The 22436-nt window shown below is 30.7% G+C and overlaps 1 protein-coding gene across 1 annotated transcript in view; it reads right to left on the bottom strand.

Annotated features, from left to right (window-relative positions):
* The window catches only part of LOC108752198 (lachesin), a 393798-nt gene that overhangs the window by 151868 nt on the left and 219494 nt on the right, over positions 1–22436 (bottom strand). The window lies entirely within an intron of this gene.

Raw genomic sequence — 22436 nt, 5'->3', positions numbered from 1 at the left:
ATATATTTGTTTTAATACATAAGAGTCAATCCCATCAACAGATTTACATTAATACAATTGTAATGCACTTTGTAGTTTTTCAATATTATTATTGTTTTAAAAAAATCACATGTATAATAGATACAGCCATCGAGTTTGAAGGGCTATGAGTTTTTGGTATAAAAGCATATAATCCATTTAGAAATAAATAATACCGGAAACATGACGATGAATTTAGCGCACGTTGAGCCCGTTTCAGTTGCACGTTTTGATCAAAACGTTACGCTCAAACAAAAAACGAAAGCCGATACCGGGATTTAACGACATCAATCGAGACCGCTGAAATGGCAACATGGAACCATTATATAATCTATGGAGTTAAAATTTATATATCGTTCTAATTCATATGAAAGCTCGCGTCTCTGACCGTACAACTTTTATGCGTTCGAACGTGATCTAATCATTTTGTAGAGATCGCCTTTCACGTGATGTAAATAACTAAATTACATTTAACATAGCAGCGTGGTAGCAGCTTTTTTCGGAGCTTTTTACGAAAAACGCAGAGGCGAAAGCTGATAGGAAAAAAGTTCAGCTTGTCCTTCCTATTCTTTTTTTTGCAGCGTCGAGTGCACGGCATTTTTGTAAGCTGATTATTTTGGAAGTACTGTAAGTCAAAATTTAATACCTAATAAATTTAAACTAGATATAGATGGAAATTAATGTAATGTATCTGTTTTAATAAAAGTTTCAAATATAACTCCTTCAAAAGTTCATGATTTAATAATATTTCTCTTTCTTTTTAAATTAAAAAAAAATTGATATTTTTTCTTTAATTGTTATACTTGGTAAAAATTGTATTCTTTATATATTATAAAACAACATAGCTTTCAAAAATAATTTTCTGTGTAGTTGTGTAGTCCGTTATTACAAACATAATCACGACAACTTCAATATAAAGTGGCGTCATCCATTAGTTTTACTCTGTGTGTAAATACATAATTTAAATGCATTGCAACGTTACAAAAAGTTATTTTTCTGTAATAGAGATAATACGGCAATAAAGATAAAAAAATTTTTAATAAAAATTGGATAAAAATAAAGATAAAAAATTTAAAGGTAAAAATTTAAAACAGAAAAAAAATAAAACGTAACACAATGATATTTTTTTTCAATTTAAGCTACCGCGATATTTTGTGGAGCATTTTGTGGATTGGTGGAAAATATTTGGAACACATTGGCTCGTCAAACTTTTTCCAAGAAGATTTCACCGTAGAAGAACATGACAAAAGACGGCAAAACCGCAGACTTGAGAAACGAAACTTCATTCAAAAGATAATACGACATTCTGTTCGACTTGGCGAAGCGACAAGACGTCAACGTCTGCGTCTATTCGAGCGGGTAAGCTAGCTACATTTAAGCAACCGTGTTAGAAGTGACACAAGCTCTATTAACTTTTCAAGGGGAAGCTGCAAACGCCACGCTGATTTGTATTAGGTATATTCGTGCGACGTTGCATCGTGGTGTGCATACGCGAACGTTGCAAAATATATTTCCTTCAAGAAACTTAACCAAGTAAAATAAGAACGTTAACATCGTGCCGTTGTACGTGGATGTTTCATAAATCGATAAAATTGAGAGGTTAATGTAAGTAGAGAAAATCAGAAATATTCTATTATGACAAGCGACATTTCCATAATTTAAAATCACACGTGTGGGAAATAGTTCTGAATCCGCATAACTCTTCTTCTTCGTTCTGATATAAGAAATGTGCTTCGGAATTTTATCGATTTTTCTGGAATATATTCCGTATAATAAAGATTGTAAAGTTATATATATATATATATATATAATAATTATCATATGTACAATTCTTCAATTTACACATAATCACAAATAAATCCACATAATTCTTGGATTTAAAGAATTAAAAGCGTTCGGTATTTAATCATATTCAAAGCATCACTCGGATTTTTCTTTCAACGTATAAACGCAGATTAAGCATCGTCGCTTTTGCAAAGTAACGGGGTTATAAAAAGCATTGACCTAAAAAGTAGAAGACGCGATAAAGAAAAAGAGGGTGGAAAACGTAAACAGGTCGAGCGTTTAAAATAAAGTGTAAGCGAAGAAAAGTCTCGACATCTCCATGAAATCAAGTTGCGGAACTTTTATTATTTATTTGTTAGACAAGACGGCGCAAATATCACATGGCTGACGGACTATCTGAAGGTACGCTACAACTGTCAGTTGTCTCAGAGTTGAAGAGACAAAGCATAAGATAACTGACAACTTTCCACTTGAATTAACTATAATAATATACTTTCAAAAAAAAATATCGTATGAAAATGAGTAATTTCGTTCATAATAATAATTTCAAATTTATGCTTGATTTAACGAAAACTTTTTGAAGCTTACTTAATAATTCTACAGTTCTACAGTTCTGTCGTAATTTTACTACTTGGTTTTTCTGCATATTCTATTACATTTTTAATTTTTGTCATATAATAATTTAATGCAACTATAAATTCCTTTTGATCAAATATTATTACGGTCTTATAAAATATTCAAGTGCTTATCAATTTTTTTTTATAAAGATGCACGTTAACGGATCAAAAATTATTTTCAATATACGAGTGTGATTATGATATATATGATGATTAATGATTATGTTATAAAAAAACGTTTCTCAATCTCTCGATTTTTATTAATTTACAAAACATCTGCAATCAATTATATTAATTAATAAAACATTAAATTTTGTATTCTTAAATTATACGTTTTGTAAGTACATTAATATTTTCGTAAAGGATGTCTAATTTATTTCAATTATTTCAATTTAGTAAAATCTGTAAAGTAAAACAATGTCTATTTAATCCGATTGAATAGAATTCAATCAAAACTCTCTGAGTAAGCCGGGAGAATCGGGATTCTTTTTTGACGTAATACAAAAAATTACTTAGCGTCTTTTGCTACCTTTCGCAATCTTTCGTTGAAAAACATCGAGGCTGCAAGAGTTTCCTGATCAAGAGAAAGCCCTTTTCGACTTTTCCTCGACTCGCAAAAAAGCGCGAGTCATGCGTCGCAGGGAGCTTCGTATTCCATGAGAAAAATGTGGCAGCGATTCGAATTGCCGATTTCTTCGAATAGAATCGCCCCGTCTCGACTACGCAACGGTGCGATTTTTCTGAGGAAGGTCGTAAGCATGATTTTCCACCGAATGCGTCGAACTTCGATTCGTAGCGACACCCTCCGAAGTGTCGTAAAAGATTCGCGATTCTTCGAGCGGGTAAATGAAGTTTGCGGTTGGCAGAACAAACCGAATTGCGATAAAGGCGAGAGCAAAGCGACGACTGCCATATGGTTCACAAGCAATAAAAATAAAGTTAAGGTAAAACACCTATCTTTAAATTCTGGGAGATGTTTTTAAAATAATCATAGAGTTTCTATAAAACATATTATAAAAGATTAATTATCAAATTGAATAAAATTATTTCTCTCTCTCTCTCTCTCTCTCTCTCTCTCTCTCTCTCTCTCACTCTCTCTCATATATATCTACTGATGCATCATTGGCAATTAAATATTATAAACAACAAATATATTTTTCTCATAATATTTTCATTACTAAATTAGTTTCGTTAGACTCTCTTAATTATGTTTGCACACAAATATAATTTATATTTATGTTTTGTTTATATTTTCAGATAAGAGAGGGAGAGGAAGAAAGAAAGACAAAGAAAGAGAAAAATGCATATAGTTCATTTCTGATAATATAATAAACTCATAATTCAGACTATATATATATATTGTTTACTATCTTCATAATTTAATGAAAATAATATTTTGAAATACATTAGCAATAAAGAAACAATAATTTATCATCTGTATTAAACATTACTTATATTTAAGCTTCTGTTTTGTTTATAATGCCAAAGATATCAATACATTTTGTATATTTAATGTCCAATTCGTAATATGTTGAGTATTATTTTTATGTCGCATAAATAAATTTTTAAATTACATGATAAAATATTTGGCATTACATTCGCGATAAATATACGAGCTAAATATAAATTATTAATATTTAAATTAAACTTTGCACTTGACATATTGAGATTTATTTCAGTAAAACTTATTTTATTAATACAGAAAGCTATTATGATTATTAATTTGAACTTTTTTACCAAATTAATAAATTGCATTTTAAATAATATCTGTCAGTTTCTGTCTCTCTAAGCTTATTCATATATTTTCTTTTAATAAAATATTTGATGATGTTATCGATATCAATTTATAATATGCAATTCGTGCATATTTTCGTTACGCAATGAGGAAAAATGTCCCATAGTCAAGTTTACGCAAAATAAAAAAAATTTTACATATTAATATATAATATGTATTCTTTTTCTTTTATTTTCTAATAATATACATATGTATATTTAGTTAAATATAACAAAAAATATTTTATATGCTTACTAACTCTTATTTTCTCTCTCATATTTTCGGCTGTTATTTTCTTTTTCATATTAATAATTATTATATTTAATAATTATATATATTTAGTTAAATGTTAGTATAAACTATAACATATCGTATGTACAACAAGTGTAAAAAATCATAAATTTATACATATTTTGTAACTTTTAATATCATTAAGGTTATATTGTCATTGTGCATAATAGGAGACTATACATAGGAGAATAGGTTACAGGAACAGAATAGGTACACATTTAGAAACGTACCTATCTCTTATTTGATTTCATAATGATTGTAACCGACTGATTTCATAACAAATAATAAATAATAAATAATAAATTGTTCTGCTATGATTTGATGCTTACCAGACCTCCTTTTCCTCTTTATAAGTTCCTTCGTTGCACTCACTCGCGAAAATACAATTAATTATACGATCGTGCGATACTTTATACTGCACTCTCGATACTGATCTCTAATGGCGTCTATTTATTATTAATAAGTCGTCGATATATTAAGGTTTTCTCTTATATGTGTATTACTCAAGTTTCGGTATTGCTCTATATTTTATTCAAAAAAGGAACAGCTAAATTATATTTCAATCTGTAAAAAATTTAATTGTAAGTATGTATGATGTGAAGTATAATATATGTACACACAAATTCGTATATTAAAGCAACGATTATCGCTTTATAACAGCGTATTTATTTACAATCTCCGTTTCTTATCGTTTCAACCTGTATTTCGAATAAATTACGCGAAGATTTTGCTTCGATAACTAATCACTACACATATTCACGAGTTTTATTGATCACAAAAGTTGATATTGAAGTATGGACAAATTGTTGATAAAATGATAGTCTCCTATTTGCTGATGATGTTCTAAAAAGTAATGCGACAAATCCGGAACATTCGTGCTCATTACGTTCGAATTTTGTATGCAGTTCGCGAAACAAAGAGATCTTTGTCTACTATGCATCATAATAGCTGTACAGTAAAAACAAGCGTTACGTGGCTGCTGTTATGAAATATTTAATAACTTAAAATGTATCCTGATGTCAAATATGCATTATTTCGTGTAAAAAACCTCATTAATAAACAATTACTGCATAATGCAGTAATTGTTACATTATGCAGCTATACATTACCTAAATCAATTGTATCATTCGATCCAATAATTCGCTCTTTTCGAAACAATAAGTAATTACGTTTTAATCAGCGAGCAAATCAATGTGCAACACGAGATACATTCAAAATTAAATAGCATTTAATTAATAGTAAGAAAGAGAATTATTGTCTATAAAATGTCGAGATAAAACGATCTGTAATTCCTATTGTATATTGCCATAGTAATCGTGCGAATAAATATAGATATTGTATCATAAATCGATAATGTAAGTTAATAATCATTATTTATTCATAAGAGTAAAAAATTAATGTTTGATCAATAACGCAACTAATTGCGACTTACGACATTTTCAATTTCAGTTCGAAATTCATCCTGTGAATGCACAGCGAGCTTCTATATGTAATGCTATTTGCGTAGGAAGAGCATCGTGCGCTGTCGAAATATTTAAATAAATGTGCATGTAAATCAAACATTATGTTTCTTACATTGCAAGTAATTTCAATAAGTGAACTATTACGGCACATACACATACATATATTAGATTTAGCGTTCAAAAGATAAAATTTACATTACTTTGATCGAAGAAGTATTCATGTAAATTCATTCACTATTGTTTCACTTTTCTTTCCTCTTCTCCCCTCTTTCTCTTTCTCTTTTTATCAAATTTTTACGTTTTAAGAGAAATAAAATGGGTCATTTCATTAAATAAAGAATCTCCTTTTTTTTTAAATCATTTATAAACCCAAAATATATTATGAATTCTATTTAAAAAAATATATAAAGATTGCCAAATACATTATTAAAATAACAGATGAAATAATTTCACAATACGCAAATACGTATATGTGAAAATAATTATACATAAATGCAAATTAGAAATTTACATTTGCATTTATGTATAATTATTTTTATTTTATAGTTAGATTAAACATTTTTTATGCGGATCTTAAAACGTTCAACAGATTAACGAGAACACACACACACAAATATTATCGTAGCAGAAATAATGTTGATCATAATATATATTTCATGGTATGATGTACGTAGAAATACTTTTCCGCAAGACTCTTTGCGATAGATGTTGCAAATATTCTACAATTCACCCACTATATGTGATGATTTATTCAACATAATAGAGTATTTAATTTTTCTAGAACTTTAGTTTTTCTAGAAAGAAAAGAAGATCCACAATTAGATAAATTTTCCAATAAACAAAGTGAATCATTAGAAGAGTACAATAAAAATTGTGATTTTCTTAAATTCATGAACTACAATTTAAGAAAATCGAGAATATCTTGCAATTTAAACAAACTCATAATTTTTATAACAAAGACATTCATTCATTCGATGGCGCAACATCCCAAGACGGGACAGAGTTTATCTCTCATGAGGTTTTTATAATAATGGATTATTTTCCGGAATTAGGTTAAGATTATTAACCTAATATCTAACCTCCAGTCTGAGGGATCCATACATATATTCACTGATATATGGGATCTACAGATTATTGCCGGATCCGAACGGCGCTGATGATCAAAGATCTCTTAATCACTAGATGGAGTCTTCTTCGGCTCTTTAAATGCGAAAAATCGCGTATGTGAGCAAATAGGATTTATCAAATCGCGAGTCAATCGCACCGAGTGACAAGCCACTCGATGTCTCTGTATTTTCCGTCATGTCATTGTTTATAAAACAAATAAGGAAAATTATTAACATGATAGTGATAATAAGTAACGGCTAATTTTGTGATTAAAGAATAAAAACCCAAAATCGAATACTTCAAGGAGATGCAGAAACTTTTAAATTAATACTTAAAAATAAAAAAGGATGTTAACAATCAATATTACTTCGTTTGGAGATAAATAAGTTTAAATTGTTTGTCAATGTATATGAGTGTGAATATAATAGTTTAATACAAGATAATCAATATTAATTTGGATAAACGCTTGTTTAACTAGAGATTTGTATATAAATGATATTTGATAATATTAATATTATAATTGATCGCGTAGTTGCGCGTCTATTCATAAACTATTACTTCCTTACAACTTATGTTGTTTCGTATAAACAGTCTCGCTCGTAACTTTAACGCGATAATTATATCCTGAAGTATTCGCTTCTGAAGCAAATGTAATTTGACGTTTATTATAATGCAACCAGTCCGCATTCATTATGGTAGCGTTCATTCAACGATACATTTTGACACACATATGAATCCGTTTATCGTCGCGACCCGATGTGACCATATTTCACCAATAAATTACTAACCTATAGAGCAAAATCTCTCTCAACTCGACAAGAACGTAATTCCATAATAATAACATAATTATCCTCGACGTTGCTACAAAGAGCAATTTACATTTCCTTTCAAACATTCGAAATAGCCATTGTGATATAATTGCTACGCGAAAACTCATTTTATTGTTCGTGTGAAAATAGAAATACTATTACAATAATTTTATATTTTATTAGGCTATTAATTATTAAAATTGATTATCGTTAAGGTGTATCGCACCTTGAAACGGCCTATGGAGGGGGGAGGGGAGCACCGTTCGGTGATAAAAAAAAAGTTACTGTTCAAAAATTTCTACAGATCGCAATTTTGGAACAGTAATTTTTATTTCCCCCACAGTAATTTTTATTTTCCCACTGTATTTGCGCCGATATTTGAGAATGAATTGATAAGTGAAGTGGATATTAGTGAAACAACTTTTTAAGGTTTTATAATTAATATTTGCCTGGTTTTAATTATCGCCCATTTTCTTTGGTTTAGGAGGATATATTTATTTATATTTATTTCTCCCTTAGTTTTTGAGCGAATTTCTAAATACCGTTTTTGCGCTATAATTAAAAATATCGCCCCTTATCTAGCACATGTTAAAAGTACTAACTTCAGATGCAATTATCTTTTAAATATATTGGTTACTCTCCCCTTCAAAATGATACGTTATGTATAGAGAATATATCGTCAAATATTAAAAGCTTCAAACAAATCTTAAGAATAGTCATTTTGCGACACAACCACCTTAACATTAGATAAAAGAAAAACAAGTAGACACCTACTCCATATAATCGCAATTTAAGGAAATAAACATTGATCTAGCAGCATTCGAAACGCAAACGCTCATTGGGTTAATTAGTTATTCCTCGTTCGTCTTTTAGCATCGTGCGTGACTCGAGTCACATGTGGCACGATGCACTTGCGTAAGCCTTCAAAATTAGCGAAGTTCGCGGGTTGCAGCTGGGACGCGTGGAGCGTCCTTCGTTAACGCTAGAGCGTGCAAACTCGAGCGACGTGGTTCATTACACGCGTATTGGGGATTACCGGAAATAATCGGACAGTGACCGTAGCAATCGGATTAATTCGCATGCCGTTGGCGACAGACGCACGCTGACGGTTCGTTACGTCGACCGTTCCCGTTTGTTTCGTTTCTTCTTTATCGCCGATCCCATTCAGAGAGTTTACTGTAATCTTTCCTTTTTTAATGCACACATATCAGCACGCCCTACCAACAAAACTTCATTTATTACCGCTGCTTTTGATATCGCAACGAGATTATGTATCAAAATGGTCAATTTGATTACTATTTACATATGTGTACTCATTTATCACTTTTAGAAAATTAATAAACCATATCATTATGTTTTTATACATTTAAATATCTCAATTTAGGTATTTCATAAATTTAAACAGAATTTTCATTCAAATCCACCTTTGTATTTAAATTATATTAATTTACTTTGAAACAGTGCGAATTTTAAATTTTATTCGAATTCCATTTTTTTTATTTATATAAAATGCGTGTCCTATTTCAATTCTAATTGATTACTGTTTAACATTTTTTACGATAGCTTGATTTAAATTTGGGATTAATATATACGTATGAATGTCGCGTTTTCTAATTTATTTCAACAAATTCCATTTATTAAATTGCATTCGTTTTTATTAATATTTGTATAATACAATAACGTATTTAAATATGCTCTTAAGTTTTTAAATTAAAATTTATTATATTTGATTAAAACCTTAGAGAGAGAAAAAAGAAGAAAAAGGAAGAGGAAAGAGCAAGCAAAATGAGGTAGAGAAAGAGAAAGAGAGAGAGAGGGGGGGGGGAGAGTTACATGCACACATTTAATCTAAATTTAATCTAAGCTTAATCAAGATTATTTAAAAATTAAGTATAAATTTGTGATTACATCTATATATAAAGATTTTATCTATATATAAGAATATTAAATATTCCATGATATTATACACATAGAGACTGAAAATATCGTTAAATTTGTGGTGAAATATGCAAAACGCAGTGAAAATTGTGCAAACCGACACGTTATATATTTCATTACTATTAAATGTCACGCATTACAAGAATGATGCACCAATGAGAGAGATTTCACTTCATCGCGAATGCATTAAAGCGTACAAATGATAAATAAATGGTTCTTGCGTGACATCAGCGGCATTTGAAACATTTGAAACGTCATTTGTATGTACATTAAAGTATTCGATTTGATGTTATTTCCTGTTATTTCCTGTCACACATAATATGTAATTTTTCGGGGCTAATTATTTGTACTTATAACTTGAAAAGTCGATCGTGTTCACATACATACATAAAAAAAATCTTTATACGTATATTACAACGTAGCTGCATCTGATTGCGCGGCTAGATGCAAGTTTCGTCTGCGATCCAAAAGTATTTGACTTTTGATGCAGATACGATGCAGTCTTTACATTGCATATAAATTCTCGCTCGGCTATGTAACAAGATGTATATTTATATAGCGGAACGAGCAAACTTTATTTTTCCGAAAATTACAATCCGTAAAATTTACAAATAATAATATAATTTATAGTTCAGCAGAAATATGTAAATTTTTTTATGGGATATATTTTTTCAAAAGTCACGTGTTTCGTAATAATTAAATGTCAATTAAATTTTTTAAAAGTATAAAATTTTGTTAAATCTAAAAATTGCAATCTTAAAGTTTTACCGAAATTATTTGATATTTTTACGTTTGAAAAATTTTTATAATTAAGAAACAATGTATGTCAAAATTTTTACTTATTCTAGAATATATGACACAAATTCTCAACTATGATTGACTTTCAAAGTAAAACATTTATAAGATAAATTAAATATAAGTGTACATTATAAGGTATACCAGATCTTTTTAAAAAAAAAATCATTAATTTTTATTTAAACAATGTCGTTATTAAACATATTATTTATATAAAAGTGCATTTTATTTTGTTATATACGTATGTTCTTATTATTAATTTTTAAATAGTTATTGTTCGAGAGAGAAGCTTAAGAATTTAGTCCATTCTATTTTGCAATTCATAAAATTTTTTCTTAATTACAGCAATGTGTAATGATGTCAAAACTAACAATTTTTATTATTTACTATTTTTTTTCTATTTCCCAGAAATTTCACACAATTTTAATCAAATATTATAACTTAAAATACACTGATATTTTAATATGTAAATAAATTATTCTGCTCTTCATTTGATTTTTACTATTTTTTATTCAGAAGTAAATAGCGCTATTTAAAAAATATAAAAAGAGCCACGAAATAGGTTTGGCGTTTTACCTAAAGTGTCGTTTCTCTTTATTGCGTGCTCAAAGAAAATAATTTGGTTGGGAAGCGCTTAAATAATGGTTACTTTACTTCCTCCTTTAAAAGCGACGCTTGGCGCCTTTAGTGATTCTTCAAGCAACCTTTAGCCAGCAAATGACCCACTAAACCTACTTTGTTTAAATTCGGAAAAGTACAATATAACGCGCAAAGTTGCCTTGAGTTCGTAGAAGCAAATACTACAATCGGAATTTTTGGAACAGTTTCAAACTAATGTAGCTAAACAACTTACTTTGTACTTATTGTTAGATTTTTGTAACTATAGTTTATCCAAATGCTACTTACGCTTCTCGATTGTAAAAGTTGAATTCATCGAATCCAAGCTAAACTTTAATCGAGAGGATTATAAAAATGCGGATCAATGCACAGTCGATTTCGAATATGAGAGGTATATGAATTCCGAATGTGAAAGGATTCCTCCAGAAACTCAAGCGTATTATAGAGAGAAGATCGCAAAAATTCTTCGCGATTTATGAGCAGCGCGATGACGTTTGAATACGACATTTGAAACAGTAAAGTTTAATACACGGGAACTACTTGTCCTGCGTATAAAATTATATATCAGTGTATATCACATGCCTGCGTACTTCTCATCTCTTGGGTGATTTTCATCGTCAAAACTCGTCAAATCGACGATATGAATTCCCGAGACGGTACACCCGCCAGTAATGGCAATAAAAATGAAACATGACAGAAAAATATGATAGTCGTGATATTAATGTAAATCGGTCGTCGAAGAAATTTTTCCCAATTATTGGAAAACTGGAGAAAGCAGTGAACCGTTACAGACAGAGGGAGAGAGGCGGATAGCACTTTATCAAACGGACAGCCTCTTTCTTTTTCTTTTTCTCGAGGGGGAGAAGAACACGTAAGATTACTACGTACCGCAAGCAGGTTTATTTGTAACGATTATTCAACCAAGTGCTAATGAATCGATAATGGTTGGCATCGATCGTATAAACTTGAGATCGTGCGGTATGTACGTGTAGAGCGATTTCATTCGGAATCGTCGTTAGAATAAGTTTCTTTTGTATTTTGGTGCTCTATCGTTCGTATTGTTTCCTTGTGCTTCGACAAGCGTGCCGAATTCATTTGGATTACTCGGATAATGCTAGTGAAAGATATATCTCTATTTTTTCTTAACAGTTTTGGAGTTGCGTGTAGAACGTTTACGCACAAGTTTCCAGATTACAGAGAATTAAAAACAATGATGCGATTTTGGTCGAATGATTGTGAATATAAATAAAATAAATTTTTTAAATTATTTGATTAAATGCTATAAATAATGTTGCTATAAATAATGTTACTAGAAATTGAGTGAAGGAGATGCCGTGAATCGGAAAGATGGTGTGTTCCCGTCTAAGGTAACTAAATTTAAGCTGCTTTGTGCTTTGTCGTTCAAATACTTTACACGGAACAGTATTGCAGCTTAATCTCATATTCTATGCTAATGGAAAAGCCTATTGAGAAATTTACTCGATCTCCATATAAGATGAACTATGTTTGTCACATATATTAACTTAGTCTTAATTATCTTATATTTTGCAAATTCAGCAAAGTTGATCAGCAATAATTTATCGATCGACGAGAAATCGATTAAAAATTCACTTTGTTATCCGTTTTATTTCGGCTGTACAATTTAATATGTACTGATGAGATATTCTGCAGCACGCTTACTCTATATAAAATAACCGCAATGTGTATTGCACGATGAAATCAAACGAAATTTCACACAAACGTTCACGATAACAAACGTTTATTTGCGTGTGTAATTTTATAGCAAATTTGACGGGAATGCTATGAATTAAATCTAATCTACCAGACGCGATAACGATAGTTGCAGAATCGCGAACGGTACACATGTGTTTATTCCACGCGATTAAATGTTCAAGTCGTTCACGACATAAAGGAGCAGTTTACGAAATTAATTTTGTTGAAATATTTGTGATTATATTTCACTTTGTGAAATATTTCTACGGTTTCTAAAAATAAAGTTGGAAAGCGTTGAAAGATGACATATATCTATTAGTTACTTGTAGTTAATATTTCTAATAAACCTTTCCAGTAGGTCACTCGTTAATTTCCACTAAACTTGAGCACTTAATAAGATACCAATAGATCTGCGTCTAATCAAGACCGGTTTAATTACAAGTGTGTTTAAGAACGTCGGCAGAAGCTCCCGTTTCCCGCGATATCATCTGTCACAAGCCACCCGTGAAATAATTAGCCATTACCCAATCCTTGGTGGTTCGAGCATTCTAGGGCAACCTCGCGAAAAGTTGGGTCATCCCAGGCAAACTTAAAGTAGAATACTATAATACGGCGCACACAAATATCGTCGCAACAGGCGCAACTTAAGAGACGACGTTTAATTTCGCTGCACTGGCACACGAGCGATCAGGATCGGCGAAGTGCAATTGCAACTCTCTTAATTGCAACGGCAGATAAATACGCCGGCGTAAATTAGGGAGTTTCTGGAAACTTAAAGCGTCGCGGCTGCCGACTAAATTGAGCGATTCAAGACTGGAAGGAAATCATCTCGGAGCATTGTGCGACTGCTACTAGGATCGTCAAAGATCTGTAATGACTCGCAAACTCGAACACGGCTGTTGATGACTTGCAAAGTGCAGTTCACGGAATCGTATGCTATTAATCCGAGTGGGAAAGATTTGCTATTATTCGCATTTAATGCTTTGGTGTCTTTTCACATAAGTAGCTACTTTACATTTTCACGCGCTATATAGAACTTTACGATCATAAAGGACATACTTTCTAGAATGTGATTACTTGTGATTACCAACACAAAACGTCGTTGCAAAGTCAGCAATTATGTGAATTAAAAATTATTACGAATCACATAAATGTGTAGTAAACCATTTTTTTAAATTGATTAGGTCAAGTAAAAAATATAGGTTTCATTAATAATTGTAATAAATCTAATAAAATGTAATAAAATGAGATAGCAATGTAAAATACGTATTATGTAAATAAGATATATAAAATATCTTATATAACATAAATCAGTATCTAAAGTATTTTATTATGAGATCGTAAAAATTTTTGTGAGATAAGCGTTTTAGTAAGATACATAATGCGGGAGATATCGCATAAAAGGCGCCTGGTGTTCTAAAAGGTTCACTTCTAGATGACATGGTCCATTTAGCACAATGAGCCAGTCCTGGCTATGTTGGTTCGCCCGAATCCCAGCGAGACAAATTTGCGAGGAAAGGGGACTGAAATGGGTTGCTTTGGATGCGGAGAGATATCGCCGCTTATAGATCTGCACATGTATCTTGTGGTTGGACGGAGATAATCTAACTATCATAACGAGATAAACGATCCTAGGAGAGATCATAATTGCCATAAGAGTGACAAATACTCGTATCATGTTCCCTGGATACCGCATCGTGTCGCGATCGCACGATGGAAATTGACGGGTTTGGAACAAGAGCGTCACACGCTAACTAGAGAAACATTTAAAGTGAACTAGGACTCTTAGGATTATAAATTATCTAAGATGGATTATAACATTAAAACATTTAATAATACTTATGTGCATGAATGTTATACTACAATTAATTCTATTCTGTCATGCATGTTACAAGTCGAAATAATAAAATAAAGAAAAAATACTAATTTATGACTGCAAATTCTATCATAAATTGAAGTTATATATATATTTTTGTAAAAAGTATTACAGGCAAAAAATAAATAAAACGAAACAACAGAACAATTTTCCAGTATTTATTAAAATAACAATTTGTTTGACCGATATTGTATATATTACAAGCAGAAACGTTCGATGAAACATGCATGATTTGAAATGAAGCCAATTACTGTTTTAATTTAATATAATATATCTTTAAAATATTTATTATAATTTAACTTAAGTTAAATAAAAAAGCACGTTTGTAATTAAGCATTCAAAATTAATGTTGTATTACAATGTTTGTTTATGTTATAATAAAATCTCAACGTTTTGTTAGATTTGTTAGATATATACATATATGATAATTGACAAGAAATTATGTTACATTTTACTTCACTTTATATATAGGGACAACTTGATAGAATGACGAATGTTGGATTTAAATCGAAATTCCTGTTGAATGATGGTGCTCGTACACAATTTTGGGGTTTGAAAGTCATATAAAAAAAAAAAGAGAAAAAATATAAAAAAGTGATTCGATCCGACATAGATATTCGTCTATATTGATTTTGAAGGATCGTATTGCTTCGTATATGATGGCCACGAATTTCGCAATTGATTTGTGGATGCCTGGCTGCGCCAGGGACGACTGTAGTAGAAAGGAGGGAGAAACCAATTAAGCCGTCAGTGCGTTAACGCGTGTCATTCGCTCCCATATTGTAGTCAAGTGTGACCAATCGTGACAATGAGACTTAATTGCACGAATAATAACGATCGTTATTCTAACGCCGCTTAATATTATTTTCTGTCTTCTATCATTTCACTCATCGTATCATGACGGTCGCGGCATATATTATTACAAACGAAGACTGACCACAATTTTATCTGCGCGGCTTAACGTCAAATAAACAAATATTATTCTGTTGCGATATTAACGCATTTCGATGTGTACATATTTCAAAACGAATATGACGTTGCAATTTAATTAATATCAAAAGCTATTTATATCTACGTCATCATAAAAGTAAGTATGACAAATCAGAAAATTTCTACAATTGAAAATTATAAATACAAGATTATACAATTAATTCAATATTCGAAGCATATCATTTGATTCATAAATATTAATATGTAAACATATATAGACAATTTAAACTGTTAAGTTAATTATCGTGTATGTGTATAATTTATCAAAACCTTTCATTAATGCATGTAATTAATTACTGTATCAATTGCATTGATAAGTATCTTAATATTGTTCAATATTGTCCGTAATTATTTTTATATTGTCTGCGTTGCAGAGATTATATTCATTAATTCAATAAATATGAAATAAAAAGATTTGTGACACGTAATTAAAATAATATTCTATATTATATATATTCTATTTCGGAGGTTCCCGCAAAGTTCTCACCATAGTTACCTTTCTTCAAGTTTTACACGAATTATTCTGCGGATTCCCGTGAATTCCTTTCACAACGCGGACACCCTTGCCATCTTGACATAAAGGCTCTCTCCGTCTCGCGTAAGATGAAATATTTTGGCTTACGTAAACGCGAAAGCCTGCCTCCGAAATACGCGGTTATTACGTGCAAAGAAGCGAGAACGGGGAAGTGAAAGATGCAATGGCGTGGGAATATTACAACGATAATGAAAACATCAGAGAATAATTATTTCCGCACGTCGTACTCCCTTCTGAATATCAGAGGCACGCGCATTTGCATATATGTACAAATTAAATATGTATATGTATACAGAATATCTCGTTAGAAAATAATGATTCGGTGATAGACTCTTGAGAATTTGTCGTCGTTTTTTTTCCACTAGTAAAGATATAATTAAAAATTTCTTCATCAAATAATTTTACAGTAAGTCCCAAATCTTTCGACAAATTAAATGTTACAGAATTTAAGCTAATACAATATACATAAACTAATAAAATATAACGTACAGGAGCAAAGTTTTGGTTTTTAATAAACTTTTCATTTACTTTATTATATAACTTTTATTTTATAACTTTTTAAAAATTTAATTTATAACGTAAAAAAATAAGACTATTCCAAACACTTTTACAAACATTGATTTAAGTAATAAGTAAACAGTTTCTCGATAAATGAGCGTTCAATCAAACTTAATTAAAGAAAAATTAATCTCAAGTTCTGTCAAGGAATTCATTATAAAAATATTTTACTAATGAAGTACCTCGTATATAAATTATTGCAAAAAAGCTTCTGACAGAGCACGGTTTTATGCAAGCTTCCTTATTTAATTACATTATATAACGTTGCGGGAATAAAATCACAAAGAGTATGTGAATCATGTATATACATATGTTAAAGAGAAATATGTTAAAGATTTGCCGTCTCTTCTTCAGAGAATTTCAAGCGCTCTTACAAAGATTGAATTAAATTTCATTTTCCATGAGTTTCGCGTAATTTAAAATCACTGTCCAGCGACGGGCGGTGGCTATAACGCCAACTGCCCACGGTCTTATTTATGATTGCGCCGTGCTTGGCATTCTTGTCTCGGCAAAAAATGACTTATATCCCTCTTAATTAAAAGTCTAATTAAAGCAAATTTCCACGGTGGGACCTATAAGTTCACAATTGGGCCCATTGTTTTTGTTCATGCATTCTTCTTTTCTATTGTATAATAGTACTCAATAACGCAAATAAGTATAATAAAAATTCATTTATTCTCATGCTTTAAAATTGTTCTAAGTAATTATTCTTTTCTTTCAAAAATAGAATTGTCAAAAAATTTTAATTTAATATTTTATTATTTCCTGCTTTTTAAATGTGTTTTAAATTATGGACGACTTGCAAGCTTTAAATAAAACTATATTAAAAATTAGAAAAATTGTGTTTAAAAATACATTTTATTAAAGAAGGAAATTAAAATTTTCAGGTAAGAAAGGCTACGAGTCAACGCAAATAATTAATCCAGCTTTAATATTTATCAAATCAATTTAAACATACAATCATACAAACGTTTCAACTTTCATCAGGTCATTCTTAATGTAAAACACAATAATTTAGACTAATTAAATGTTTGTATGTTTAAATTGATTTGATAAATATTAAAAATGAATTAATTATTAGAACTTTACACCTTGCGTTGACTTTCTCGTAGCCTTTCTTTTCTGGATCTATTTTAATTTTAAATTTTTGAGTCAGAATATTTTTATTAAAGAAAGAAGTATTTTTATCATTTTCTTTAAAAAATGACGATGTTTGTTTGTATCTCACTTTTAAAGCAAGGCAATGTAAATATGAAAGTAAATAACACCGTATATAACCACTCGCTATATTGTTTGCACATATACCTTCCCTTAGTAAAGATATATCTCTGTATGTGATTATACTATTTTATTCATATCTTTATACCTTTCACCGTACCGATTTAACAGGATGCTGCTGACACGGCTATTTTACTGAATGAAACATCCACAAAGCTTCCTACTACTTCAGAATAACTAATATAAGATCTTAACATGTAATACATAATGCAATAATGCAATACAGAATTTTATTAAAAGTTATGACCATTGAAGTGTGAGGAAATAATATGTAGTAAATATATTTTCATATATACCAATTGCATTATTGCATCAATGCGTAATAATCAATAAAAAATATTGTGTCTTAGTATTAAAAGTGACAAAACAAAATATTAATTTTTTGAATATTAACAATAATGAGAATGATTAATTTAAAAATAGCAGCAAGTTATATATATATATTTAAGTCAATTCTATTAAGAATGGTTTAAGGTTTATATAAAACATATTTTCATATATATCAATTGTATCAACGTATATAAATAGAAAATATTGTGTTTTAGTATCAAGACAAAATATTGATATCCCGAGAATATTAATAATATACTTAGAGAATGATCAATTTTCTCAAGTTTAATTTAAAAATATCAAATTGTACCAATTCTATGATTAGAATTAGAAACGGTTTAACATTTGCCTACCTACTTTCTGGTAAAAAAACATCGACCTTTATCATCGTCAATAATGATAATGGAACACGAAATACATACCGAGAATATCGATATTTGACTGGATACATTGTTTATCGTGTTCCGTTATAGCTCCGGTTGTTGATACCACTGTTTCCTGGCAAATCTTTGCCGGCCAATTATCATTTTCACTCTCTCGTCGGATTTGCAATTACGTTGCTGATTACGTCAACCGAAGCGCATTCATTAACGTGCCATCGCGCAACAACCAGCGTGGAATGTATTATACCATATCGTGAACTAGGATAGATTTAAACCACAATGTTGTTCCATATACAGTACCAAATGGTACAGATTCATAGAGTTAATATGTTTTGTAATAAATGATAGTGTACATACATATAGGATATTCATAGATATTATATATATTCCCTATATAAATTTATATATATATATATATATATATATATATATATATATAAAGTTTGTATTAAATTGAGAGAATGTTTGTAAAATACGTATTCGACATAATAGTTGATGAGAATTAGAATTCCATTTTCAGCAGCACTAATTAACTAGCTTGTTAATGTTGATGATTTCATTTTATATGTAATTTAAGCCGATACTTCGTAATAAATTACGAACTGTAATAAACTTAATAAAATCATGATCACATTTATCCAATGATGACAAAGTGGCATTGTATTCTCTCGAATTCTACTACCGAAATGAATGTAATTTGAGCTTCGAATCAATATAATCTCGTGAGAGCTTGCTCACGCAAGACCAACTAATATTCGAAACTAGAATCCGAAAAATGGGTCCGAATTTATTTGACAGAATCAGAACGAGACGTTTAACAAACGCATGGCAGGTAAAAAATGCATTAGTGGTTAATTCGGATGTATTTACGCCGCTTGGCTAGGCGAAAACACGTTGCGGTGCTGAAAAAAAATGCTGAGTCAAGAATATATATGCCAGAGTGGTGAGATTGGAGTTCCACCCGCTAGCAGAATTTTATTATCCTTGCGAATTTTGGTACGTGAATTATTTTCTGTAGGACACGTTTCGACTTGAAGGCAAAAACGGGAATTATGCCAGGAGGAATTTTATGCCAAATCTCTTGTATTCAGCAACTTTACATAAAAATCACGAGATTTCAAACAAATTATTTCCAACATTTCTTTCAATTAGCTAAAAAGATAAAAGCGAAAAAAAATACGATTACAAGAGAGAGAGAGAGAGAGAGAGAGAGAGAGAGAGAGAGAGAGAGAGAGAGAGAGTAAATAAATATTATTAATACTAAATCTCTAATAGAAATTCTTATATTTTGAACAGCTTATTATAAATTACTTTTCGTGAAAGTCTTATTTGGCACAAAATACTTTTTCCTATCACATTCTATTAAAGTTATTTCGTTGCGTTATTTTTCAATCAATCTGCTCTACTTTTGCTGACACTCCTATCGATTCTCATCATCGACAATCTTTATAGATCTATCAGAAAACAGCCCTTTTCCCCTTCCACGAATTTTCAAAGTTATCCCAATGGGAAATTTCGATCTACAGTCAGTAGGGACTCCCGCGTTTCTAGCTTTTTGCGGAATGGATTTGTAAAATCGATCTCGCCGTCGACTTCATGTTTTACGATTTTACGAATGAGAGAACGTGCAAAAGAAAGACGATTTATTTTGCGCCAACCTTCCCCGTTACCAGACATAAACGATCTAGACAGAGTAGATGCACCTGCATCGATGCGCTCGTAGCACATAAAAAGGGGAGAATAAGGGGGTTGAAAAGGATTCGGTTCGTCGACGTGTTTCCTCCAAGCCGCTTATCGGGCATGCCGGAACTCTTACGTTTTGCAGCGCTTCGTACTCCCCGTTCCTTACCCATCACTTATTCTTCTCTTTAGCTTTGTGCAGAGTTCAAAATCAACGGTTGTGGTCCTACATACGCAAACAGAAGCGAATAATTCCATGCTGATTTTTAATCTTACTCATTGCGCGAGAAAATGACAAAGTTGGACAATGCAAAGAAAAAGAATGATTTCTTTTTCTTTACATTTCTTTTGTTAATATCCCGCCTCGCTTTCGTAATCTCTACAAATTATCATTTCCTTCTACCATCTCATTTCATACTACTACCATTTCAACAAGTTTCAGTCGCTTTCTTTATCGGTATTTTACATCTTTCGAAAGAAACTAGAAAGTTTTTCTCCGTATTTTAAGACGACGATCTTATATAGATCTTGACGGCGAAATCTATATAGAAGTTGAAAAATCTTGCAAATCGAAAAATTTTAGATATCAAGAACTTCGTGATATAACAGTCAGATTTTAAGAATCGAACAATTCCCGCGACTTAAGAATTAAAAAAATTCTTAAAAATATATTTTAATAATTTAGAGATATAAAAAGTAAAAAAATCTCAAAATCCAGAATTTCATAATTTTAAAATATAAAATTAGATTTGTCTAATTTTGTTAAAAATTTCTTTGATAAAGATATATTACAAGCGAAATATATGAAAAATCTCATAAAAATTAATATCGCTTCGGATTCATAAGTTTTATTCTTTTTTTGAGTATTCGTTTACTTACGGAAATGATGAAAACTGTCATATGATAAACAGTAAGCGCAATTAATTTCATGTAAAAGGAGTATAAAGTGCGATATATGTAATACCGCACCGATATTCAAAATAGCGGATGTTTATCGTGAAAGTTTATTTAAGGCGAATCACAAATTGTATAGCAGCGAAAATGTTGAATTTTCAGCGCAGCAGTTATGCCAATATGAAATTCTTTCGGATTGCATGTACAAAGTTACGTTGTTTATAGTGTATCTTAGCTCCAACTTTCGATGGCAAAATAACTCGTCCTTCCTTGCCTACCCTCGTTGCTTTTTATTTGGTCGACGACGTTCGCAAACGGAAGAAACGGAAGTCGTGCGTTATCGTTGTCGTTTTCCCTAATGTTCTCAGAAACTGCTGAAAGATTCACAAACGTAAAAAAAAAAAAAAAAAAACGATCACAGAGACTTCGGCTAACTAAATTTTACGGCGTACTTGCCTTCAACTTTAAAGAAGACACGAATAGTGCTCTCACTGTATCTTTGCCGCAGCCAAGAAAATTACATTTTTATTCGTTGTTTGCGAAGGCAAATCGCACAAACACAGCCGACCAAGTATATCCAATAATGTCACGATAAATAAATTAACGCATTAATTTATTTCAAATAATTATAAAACATTATTTTCCATGGGAAAACACATCTGCCTCGTAACAGTGCAATAGATTTTATAGACAAGGAGATGCAAAATGATACTTGATGACACGCTGGTGTCTGCATGAATATGTAATTGTACATGTCACCGCCAGCTGCATTGTGCAATCGGCATTCGTGATGGAATCGAGATCAATTTTCACACACGATATAACTATAGTGAAATTTCCGCATCATCATTGAGTAATTTATTATTTATCACCATTTTCACATTATTAATATCGAAATAATATTAAATGCTATAAATATGTCAAACATTATGAACTGGCAAAATAATATTCTTTAGTCAAATGCCAGCGTAATATATATATATA

Source organism: Trachymyrmex septentrionalis, unplaced genomic scaffold (genome assembly GCF_001594115.1).
Source record: "Trachymyrmex septentrionalis isolate Tsep2-gDNA-1 unplaced genomic scaffold, Tsep1.0 scaffold59, whole genome shotgun sequence".
NCBI lineage: Eukaryota > Metazoa > Arthropoda > Insecta > Hymenoptera > Formicidae > Trachymyrmex > Trachymyrmex septentrionalis.
This window is presented reverse-complemented; position numbering and strand designations above follow the sequence as displayed.